Source organism: Spermophilus citellus (assembly GCF_964194105.1).
Source record: "Spermophilus citellus genome assembly, chromosome: 8".
NCBI classification, from domain to species: Eukaryota; Metazoa; Chordata; class Mammalia; order Rodentia; family Sciuridae; genus Spermophilus; species Spermophilus citellus.
The window spans coordinates 30,831,876-30,843,390 of NC_138189.1; the positions used below are offsets into that span (position 1 = coordinate 30,831,876).

General features: G+C 42.6%; 1 protein-coding gene across 2 annotated transcripts in view; it reads right to left on the minus strand.

Moving 5' to 3' along the window:
• The window catches only part of TLR1 (toll like receptor 1), a 49,751-nt gene that overhangs the window by 16,267 nt on the left and 21,969 nt on the right, over positions 1–11,515 (minus strand). The window lies entirely within an intron of this gene.

Sequence of the window (11,515 nt, forward strand, 5' to 3'; positions counted from 1 at the left end):
AGCAAGTCCACCTTTTATTTGCTATTACTAATGCCATTCAGCTGTGTGCCAGTAAACTGGTTCAAAAACCAGTCTGATTTGTAGCATTTGCTGATATTTGTGGTGTCACTATTCCCACCACAGCTGATTTCTTGCTACTAGCTACTCTGCTTACAAAATATCTGGAAAAAAATGTGCACTCCTTTAGTTTTTATTTCCACGCCTTTGTTTATCCTGATAAATCTTATATTTAGTCTTTTCATGTTACCCCATATTTTTTGAAAGTTCTATTTATGGTCTCTTAACATCTTTATGGTTTATTTTCAAGATTATATATTTTCTCTTCATTGCCTGAAACCCTGTCTTTCAAGTGGTCCAATGTGTTGGTGATGCTTTCCATTGGATTTTTAATTTGATATATGGATTCCTTCATTTTAAGGATTTCGGCCTGATTTTTTTTCCCAGAATCTCTCTTTACTGAAGTGATCTTTCACTTCCTGTATTTTCTCTCTCATTTCACTCCTTACATGTCCTTTACCTCACAGATCAGTTTAACTATGAACATTCTAAACTCCTTCTCTGGCATTTCTTCTACTATGGTATTGATAGATTCTGTTATTGAAGTATCTGGGTTTGTTTGGGGTGATTTGTTCCCTTGCTTTTTCATGTTGTAGATGTGTCTACCCATCTAATAGTATGGATCTGGGGCAACAGAGTTTCTACCGTGTGGATTTATAATGTCTCTGAAGGTTTCCAGTACTTCACCATTTAGGAGGAGACTAATAATAACAACAACCAATGCAGACATTATATAGCATTAAACCAAATAGTTCCTACTATGACATCTACAATGTTAAATGTCACAATAAAAAGAAATGATGTGATCAGTTATTGCACACAGTAAGTTTGCAAAAGGGTTTACAACTTTGAACAGTGAACAAGGAGAGAACAGAAGTGATGGAGGATGTGATGATTATGAGGAAGAAGAAGAGAAAATAGAAGTAAAAAATTAAAGGAAGAGAGAATAGAGATTGGCTGTCAGCAGAAGAAAAGAGATAAATAGAATCAAGGGAAACATATAAGTGAGAGAGAAAAAATGTGTAACATAAATTTTTTTAAAATAAAAGGATATAAGAACAACCAAAATATCAAACATCCTAGTCCTCATAAAACTGATCCATGAAAAACAACTTCCTCCAAAAAAATGCTATAAATGAGAAAAAAGAAACAAAAATGAATATGTATAAGTGTCAATTAACTATTCAGGTCACAATTGAACAAAGAAAACAAGAAAAACATTTTTTTTAAAAAAAAAGATTTCAGTGAAAGGTTTTGTTTCTGTTGTCTATTTCAGGCCAAAAGATTCTCAGCTTCCCTTCTCAGCAAGTGTTAGGTGGGGTTGCTGGAGTGTGAGAGGAAATCCCATAAGCAGAGGTCCTAGAGGGCAGAGTTTAGGCCACTTTAATGCCAGTTGGTCTGAAGACTTTAAATCAGTGCACCTCCAGGAGTTGCTGGTCCACACTGGGAGACTGCACCCCAGGGATCTTCCTCTCATGCAGTGGAGGAGCCAATCCTTAGTCTCCTCCAGTACCCACAGATCCCATGATTCCTGGTCTCAGGTTCAGTCTCCAAACTCAATCACTCCTGCCCCAGCCCTTTCAAATTATTGGCTGGGGCATCTCTCCCAGACAGTTCTGCACGCTGCTGGGCTGGAGGAGAAGGTGGGGAACCCTGGTGGGTTTCCACGACCTGTATTCCCCCATGTAAACCCCTCTCTGTGTTTGATTTTCTCCTGGTCACTTAGGCACTCTACGTCATGCGGTGTGAGTTTGCCAGGCCTATATTTCGGGCCAAGCTCAGGTTTGCCAGGAAACAGTTCCCCCAGCTGCCGGTCCCCTCAACACAGCTGCAGAATGGTTCCTTCCTCTCCTCCGTGGGCAGCTGGAAGAGCCGCAGCTTCTTTCCCACACAATGATACTGTGCTGCGCACCTTTCAGGTTAGTTGGGTGGTGTCTTTGATCTCTGATCTCTCCCTACCCAGACATGCCTCAGGTCTCCTAAAAATGAAGATCCTTTTAATTCCTTTATCTCTCCATTTTGTTTGCAGGGGTGAGGGAGGGCCACTGCAGCAGGCAGCAGCAGTATAGGTGGCAGTGGTACTGGGGATTTTTTCCTTATTTTATTATTTCCAACCTGCTGAGTCCCTGATCTGCTTTGAATTTACAGAACTAATTCCTAGTTATGTCCCTTTTTTTTTTTCTTCCACCCACCTTGCTGAGAAGTTGCCTGTCTGCTTTCTTGGTTTAACACCACCATGCAGCCAGGAAAGTGACCTTCTCAAATCCATAATCTTGAAAATCCCTATGTATGTTATTTTTTTTCAGTGAATAATTTTATTGGATTGGATTTATTGTATGTTACTTTTTATCTGTTTTTCTCAATTCATAATATATCAAATACCTTTTAATGTCAGTAAGTATTCATCCACACTTTGTTATTATTGGTTGGATGATATTTTTTATTTATAATGTATATTATTTAATTTTTTAAGTTGTAGATAGACACAGTATCTTTATTTAATTTTTTTAATGTGATGCTGAGGATTGAACCCAGTACCTCACACAGGCTAGGCAAATACTCTACCACTGAGCCACAACCCCAGCCCCATAATATATTTTAAACATTTTATTATACAATGTATCTAACCAGTCTTCTATTGCTGAATATTTAAACTGTTTTCAATATTAGAAACAACACTACAATAAGCAGCATTGTTTCTCTGGGACATGTATAAACAATTATTTTCTTAGGATGTATTCTATGAAGTAGACTTTCTGAACCAAAAATATAAACCATACCATTAATCTCTACTTTTTCTCCTCTTGCTATGGGTAATATGTCCTTTATTGATTTTTTAACTCAAATTTACATTTTTTTCTAGATTGCTCATCTAACATGTAATTCAGTGAAGAGTTTTTGTTTCCCTTCTCCTGATTATGAAACAGAGTGTCAATTGGAACTTTTCCTATGGCTTGGGTTCAAAACTGAAAACAAGGAAGTGTTACATACCCTCATTCTATGAAAACTGCCAAGAATTGGAATCAGGCACTTCTCCAGGGCATTCTAAGAAACAGCTGACCTAGCTGGCCCCATCCTCACCATCATCCCGCCCTCAAATTCCCCAGTCCACCTCATAATGCCAGATTCGGGAGGGGGTAGCAGCACTGGGATATTGGTGTTTATAAGGTAAGCCTGCCCCCTTTTATGCTGTCCATGGAGGAGCTGACATCTTCTCTTTTAAAGCCAAGTGGAGGGGGAGTGCCGGTAGAGTCACTCACAAGGCTGATCTAGGAGTCCAGGCATCTCTTTCTTCAGGATGATGCTTACGTTGATAAAGGATCCTCTGAGGTTGGTCACTTTCTAAAGCAGTTTTAGACAACATTACACTCTAGCCCCTGGAGTTCAGGAGAGTAAATTAGTAGACGGATGGTGTCTACTGGACAGTTCTTGTTACATAATCCTTGTCAAAAAGCAATAGTGACTATGATATCATATACCTCTACCTCAGCTTCCCTTGATCCACAGCTCTCAAAGAAGACACAGCAGTACTTCATTAGTTCCTGTAACTCCACATAAAACAGGATGGCAAGAACTCTGGAGAAGACAAGAACTGTGGGAAACAGAGCTAACTGGCCACCTTTGAATGACTATGGAATAGGGATAGCTATCCATCTGCTATTATTTGGATGCAGTTTGACCCTCAAATGTCTCATGTGTTGGAAGCTTGACTCCAAGGGTGACAATGTTGAGAAGTGGTGGGCGCTTTAAGAGGTGGGGCCTAATGCAAGTTGGTTAGGTAATTTAAAACATGCCCTTGGAAGAAACTGATAATAGTTCTTGTGGGAACCTGGTTAGTTGTTTAGAAAGGGTTGTTATAAAACAAAAAGCCTAGCTCCTTCCTACTATCTCTCTGGCTTTCTGTTTCACCCTATGATTTCTCTTTCTCTCACATGGTCCCACCATGATGCCATCCACCATGATGTGATGTAGCCAGGCAGATCTTCACAAGAGCCAGCACCATGCTCTTTGGACTTCCAACCCCCCAAACTGTTAGGTAGATAGACAATGTGTGTGTGTGTGTGTGTGTGTGTGTGTGTGTGTGTGTGTGTGTGTGTACATACACACACACATCTTGTATATTTTGTTATATAACAAAAAAGTAGACTAATACACTATCAGAGACCTCTTGACTATACTTGTCCTATTATTTAAGAGGAAACAAAGTCCTGTCCCATTTAAGCCCCAGTATTTGGGATCTCCCTGATCTGCTGCTGCTGTTGCTGCTTTTATTTTATTTTATTTTTTTGGTACCAGGGATTGAACCCAAGGGTAACTATCAACTGAGCCATATCCCCAGCCTTTTTTACTTTTTATTTTGATACAGGGTCTTGCTGAGTTGCTTAGAGCCTTGCTCAGTTGCTAAGGCTGGCTTTGAACTTGCAAATTCTCCTTGCTCAGCCTCTTGAACTGCTGGTATTACAGAAGTTAGTCACCACACCCCAGCCCTGTTCTGCTTCTTAAACTTACCTTAATGAGCACAACTATAGAAGAGGATAAATCTGCTTTCTAACCCTCTATCCCTGGTCTCTACCTGGGGGCAGGCCCTAAATCAGGGGGAAGGAGAGGCAGGAAGTGTGTATCTCAGGAAAATCATGCTATCTTACTCCTTGCCAAGGTCGAGCTATGTCTAGGCTACTAGATTATGATATGGGAAAAGGGAATGAGCTTCAGATGGAGCTGGGATTAAAACTGTTCAACTAGATTGCAGAACTGATACCTCAAGATGACTGAGAGGTGTGAAAAATGCTCAAGATATTACCCAGGGGTGACAAGAGTTTCAGAATCAAATTGATGAAATGACTAAAGAAAAATAAAAACTACCTCATATTTAGATTTGACTATGTTGATAATCTGCATAAACTATAATGTAAAACCCTCAGAAAGTCCCTGTATTTAGAAATTCCCCTCAGGCTTCATTCACTGCCTATAGTCTCATTCCTTTCTAAGGAAGTCAGTTTCTAGAATCTAGATCAAAATATTTCCTCTTTTTTTAATATTCATGTGTGTGTGTGTGTGTGTGTGTGTTCGCTTTCTCTTTAAAATTCACACACTCTCCCCATTTACACCTGTGCCCTCTATCCACCCTTTCACTTTCTCTCACTTCCACTCTTTCTAGTCTCTTTGCTGCTCTCACTCTTCTTTGTACCTCTGACTCCCCAAGCAGCCCCTTTCAGATTCTTCCCTCTCCCTAAGAAAACTATTTTCCCCTCCTACCACATTCAGCAGAGTCCCCAGGCCATCAGAGACGGCCACACCAACCCAGAGTAGTGGGTTGGATAGTGGTCCCCTCCCCCAGAAAGACTCATGTCCACCTGGAACATCAAAATATGACCTTATTGAAGATAGAGTCTTTGCAGATGTGACTAAACTCAGGATCAAGATGTGGTCACAAAGGATTGAGGAGGCTCCTAAATCCAACTAGTGTATCCTTGTAAAAGATGGGAAAAGAGAAGGGACAGAGACTGCAGAGAAGACCTGGTGAAGATGGAGGCAAAGCCACACACCACCAAGGACTGCCAGCAACCACAGAAGCCAGGAGAGGCCTGGGATGATTTCTCCCACAGAAACTCCAGGAAGTACAAATCCTGCCAACACTTGATTTCTGACTCTGGGCTTCTGAATGGTGAGAAGTCCATTTCCGTTGTCGTAAACCACTGTGTAGTGGTCATTTTCATAACAGCCTGGGGGACTAACACACCAAGCCCACCGATGCTCCCTCTGCTCACGGTGCCCTTCCAACTTTGCACCCACCGAGGCTTCCCCTTTGAAGGGCCTTCCCAGCCACAAGCCCAGGACCCTCACGCTGCCAAGTGTTGTCCAAGCAGCTCTCGACAGGGCTCATCCTCGCAGCCCTCCTTGATCAGTAACTTAGGTTTCTCATCCTGTTGGCCGTGACTGAAGGTTTGTGTCAGAATTCTTACGTTGAAATCCCTAATCATCAAAGGAATGATAATAAGTGGGGCTTGGGGTAGTGATTGGGTTATGGAGTGGGATTAGGGCCCTTATAAAAGAGACCCAGAGAGCTCCTTCCTCCTCCCCAGTATATGAAGACACAGCTGGAAGCCTATGAACCGGAAAGATGGCCCTTGCTAGACACCAAGACTGCCAGCACCTTGATCTCAGGCCAGCCTCCAGAATCGTGAGCAATGACTTTCTTCTGTTTACAAGACATTCAGTCTATGGCACTTCATTACAGCCGTCCAAGTGGATGATTCCCTCATCAAAGCTCATCCTGGCCATGTCCCACTCTTCCTGACCTGTTACATGATTAAGGAATCTAATCTTTATTCTCATCACAGTGTTTAATAATTGTAAATATATTAAGGCAAACTTCACAAACCGGCACATCTGTTGGGGGCACCTGAAAGTATAGCCCAAACATGGATGGAGGGTATTGGATACGGAGAATGACAAACCCCCAAGTAGTGTGGCCTAGGGACAGGGGATGAGGGAGAGGCAATACATGATAACATTGATCCTTTCCCCAATACATTCTTTCCTAGTGACAAGACAGGCCCCGGGAGAGGAGAAATCCATCAGGTCTGGATTGACAGCCTCTGGGAAGAGGCCAGAGCATTGATCCTCCCCAAGACAAATCCTTCCCCAGATCCTTTATCTGGTCCAGAAAAGACAAACCCCAGATACTGACTGCTGACCCTTGACACCCCCATCTGGCCCAGGAAAACCGATCCCAAATTCCTGAGGCCCAACCTGACATGCTCATTAATTAAGTCACCTCTCAGTGTAACTATATAAATATAATCTCCCCCTTTGCCCAGGGGCTCATTTTCCACCAGGAAAGCGGGTCCATCAGAGGCATCACTCTGTTCCCAATAAAAACTGCGCTGAGCCATGAAGTTTGCGACCAGCCTGGTCCTTTTGTGCTACAGAAGAGACATTCTACCTGTGTGGAATTTTTTGTTGTTGTTTGTTTGTTTGTTTTTCTTCATCTTTCTGAGTCCATTTTTTATCTCACCGAGAAAGGCTGGGGAGCAAAATTTTTTGTTGTTTTTAAATTTTATTTTTAATTAATAATTGCATATGTTTATGGGGTACAATGGGATGTGGCACACGTAGACCCTGTTGAATGAGTAAATCAAGTTAATTAACATACCATCCCTTCACATACTTATTGTTCCTTGGTGGTGAGAACATTTAAACTATATTAGACATGATAAAATATACATTTATTAAAATTTTGATTGACATGAAATGATGGTGTATATTTAAGAGGTGCAGTGTGATATTTCTACACAGGTGCACAGCATATGCACTGATCAAATCCGAGTAACCTTCACAACTGTCTCAACAGAAGGGCTTGCTCCACGCAGGCAGAGGGGGCTGCTGGGTGTGGTGGCTGCCCTGGGGAAAGGCTCGCCCGGTCTCTGCAGGAAGTGTTCCTTTCTCCCAACATCAGGTGACACCCGGGGTCCTCTCACCTAACAAGTGGCCAGTGGAGACAAGCATGGGGACACCCAAACAGAGACAAAAGTATCCAAGACCAAGGGCAGCTCTCCTAGCAGCCTGAGAGACCAGCCCGCCAGCAGGGCAGGTCAGTGTGGACTCCACCAGGGCCGCCCCTGCTGTGCTCCAGCACAGCCACCTCTGCATTGAGGGCTTCAAAGATGTTGTGGCCAGTCAGGGAGACACCTTCATCCAAGTTTTGACTGTGTATCTACCATGGACGATGAACTGTCCACTCAGCACCAGGGAAAAGCGGGGAACACATTAAGAAGGATCCCATTTAACCGCAGCTTCCATTTCAGTGGAGGAGAAACCGAATAAACAGGTAAACAAGTAAACAAGATAACTGCAGAATGATGTGCTGTGATGAAAACCAACAGGAGAAAGTACCCCACAAGGATGAGGGGCGGGTTATTTTAGAATGGGGGAGCAGCCCACACCACCCCCCCACTGGAGGTGACATTGGGATGTGAAAGGTGAGGACAAGCCAATCTGTTCAGGGAAACTAATCTCAGCAGGGGAAGTGGTGTGGCCAAGTGTAATGGTGACACAGTGGGGAACCAGTGTGATGCACTGGGGGACCAGCCAGAAGGCAACTGGGCTGGATTAGAAGTAAAGGGGACAGTGCAGAGAGGTGAGCAGGCGGATCATGATAGCAACCCAGGTCACTGGGAGGAGTTGGACTCTTGTTCCAACTGCAAAGGGAGGTCACTAGAAGGCTTTAAGCAGGGAATGGCCTAATATAATTTACATCTTAAAAAACCCACTCTAATGTGGGAGGCAAGAGTAAGAGCGAGGAGACCAGTTAAGAGGCTTTGCAGTAGCACAGGCTGATCCAGGTGCCTCACATTGATGGATGCTTTGCTCCAGGTTGCAGAGTGGAACTTTCACACTGTTCTCTCATAATAGGTCCACACAGGAAGGAAATCAGAGAAAGCTGTACCATTGCTCTGTGCTGCAGACATCCATATATGTTCTAAGAGGCTATATCAGAGGAATCCAAAGTGGCTTCAACAGATGGAGGTTTACTTCTCTCTCACATAACAGAGCTGAGCAGTCCAGACCTGCAGTGAGGCTGTCTTGGGCAGCACAAGTGGGTAGAATGAAGAGCACATCCACATGTGACTTTCACCTCTAGGTTCTAGATGGCTTCTCCAATTCTACACTCATCTTTCCTTTGTCAGTTCCACTGACAAAGGAATCCACGCTCATCTTTCTTAGAGACATGGCATAGAGAGGCACACAGGTTCCAGTTCCATCCCAGTGCTAAGAGTTCAGTCACATGTCCACATGGAGCCACAAGGAATGCTGGGAAATGCAGTCTCCAGCTGGGTTGTCAAGGGTCCTAATAAAATTGGAGCCATTTAATAGTAAATGAGAGGATAATGGTCATTGGTGGTGACTAATAATCTCCATCACAATATTTTTAAATTTATCTGAATAACTATGTTATGGACTGTATTATGCCCCACACCAAATTCCTATGTCAAAGCCCTAACTCCCACTACCTTAAAATGTGACTGTATTTGGAGACATAATAAAGAGGTGATTAAGGTTAAATGAGGTCATTCAATGGGAACTTAATCCAATATGAATAGTGTCCTTGTAAGAAGAGGAAGGGACACCAGGGATGTGCACACAGAGAAAAGACCCTGTGAGGACACAGAAAAAAGGTGACCTTCTGTAAACCAGGAAGAGAAGCCTCACCAGAAACCAACCCTTCTGGCACAGAAATTTATTTTAGACTTCTAGTCTCTAGAACTGTCAGGAAATAAATTTCTGTTGTTTAAACCACCCAGTCTGCAGTATTCTGTTATGGCAGCCCTGAAGAACAATACACACTCCTTCTCAGTAATGGCTACAGGAAAAGCAATCCCATTCCCACTCCTCTACCCTCATACCTAACCCCCCACAGTAACTTAGTTTAGGTGGGAGACACTAGAGATATCTCCAACACTGGAGAGGGAGAGAAAGTTTGGGCAGTTGGCCATTCCTGCTTTCAAACTTCCTCAGAGCTCAGCTCTATCCCTGCCTTTGGGTTCTGAGACATCTCTAGATTCTTGAAATTAAATACCCTTTTTCTCAAGTTGGTATCAGGTGTTGGCAACCAGAATTCAACAGAGAAAGTAGAATATTCATGGAGAAAGAAAATCTTTATCTAAAAAAGAAATAGATCCCTTATGATAAACCTTTCATATGTCTGAAATGTGTGTGTGTGTTCGTACATCACAAAAATGTAGATTTTAATTCTTTTTAAAAAGGTTACAATTAATATAGTTTAATGTCCACAAATTTTGTGGGAAACATATTATTAAACTTAAAAATATTTGATCATTTAAAATCTGTGCCGTGGATTTTTGTGGGTGGTTTTTGTTAGTCGTTGTTTTTAGTCTAGGAAACAGTGCAACACAGGCTGTGGAAGAATTTGCCATTTGAGAGAGGGCCTATGAAGGAGAACAGTGTTCTCCAAAAGAGCAAGGAAGAGCTAATGTAGACAGAGAGGAGCACTGAAATTTCATTATGGCTTATTTCTTCACAGTGATTCATTCATTATGAAACTGGCTTATTGAATGAATGAAATCCAGAAGGAAAGAACCTGTTTTTTTCTCTCTAGCCACTTCTTTACAACCAGGTTCTATTGGATCTCCCTCCACAACACCTGATCTTGGGAAGATCCCATACATTCTAGTAATTCTCAAGTCTCATTTTTGTAATTGTACTTCTACATCAGGATTAAAGGGCTCAGACTAGTTCCAGTTAACAGAATCTCACACTCAAAAGCTCATTCGAAATTCAGCCTTATCCCTAGCTCAGGCCTTCCGTTCAGTGAAGGGAAGAAGGAATGTAACCAATTGTTTTACTTTTCCTTGGTATTCTCCACCTTCTTATGTTCTGGATGTCCCTAGAGCTTTGCAAGGAAAGAGGGTATTATACAAAGAGGCATGTCCCTGCCGTTAACTACTGGTTTAGACAAATAGGCTATCACACTCCTACTTCCTGTTGTGTCAGAAACCAAAAGGTGGCCCTTTTATGGCATGCATCTGTGAGTTATTTGGAGACCCAAATATAGAGTAGACTCCATATCACACAGTTCCTTAATGCAAATGGCACACAATCTGGCTGATCTCTTCCACAACTCCTGCAATGCACCTCTTCCCCCCAACTCCTTGGCCTCTGGGTGCCACAATATCTCTGCACAATAGGCTGCCTTGTTGGTTGAGGTCCTATTGTGACAACTCAAACCCAGCTACCATGGTCAGTCTGGCCCACAGGAAATGCCTTTGCCATGCTGATGATGGAAGGACAGGTTGCAATCACTGTACCCCTTCTCTTGTCCTACCATTCTGTGCTGCCCAAGCCAACCTCTCTCCTTTTCTCCAGTACAAGCACTCATCTATTCACTCAACAAATACTTATGCAGCACCTATAAATAGCTAAGAATCACACCTCGCCTGCTGCATGGATCTTATACTCCTGTTCCTCTGCAAACCTTCGGTCTGGAAGGAGAATGACAGACTACTTTCCTACTATTCTGGGAGCCCCTCTCACTTGCCTTTTGAAGGTATTCAAAGCAATCTCGCCATATTTTGGAGCCTCCACTTAATGACTCTCTAAATGACCCTTTTGAATCCAGTATTCTAGAGATGGCAACGTGGACTGATAATTACTAGTCCTTTTCTGCTCTTTTAGGATGTCCAGCCTGGCTATGTCTCTCTCTCTCTCTCTGTGAATATGGGAGCATTTATTGCATTTCATCAGCTTTGGGCATTAGGCAAAAGTCGAAGACAACAACAACAACAACAACAACAAAAACCATTTTGATATCAAGTGACACATAAATTTGACTCTCAGTGTCTTTGGCAAGCAAGTATACCCAAGTCTTTCACCTCAGCAGCCTATAACTGAAGGCCATATTTCCTATTATACACACATATTATAATGCCATGAGTTT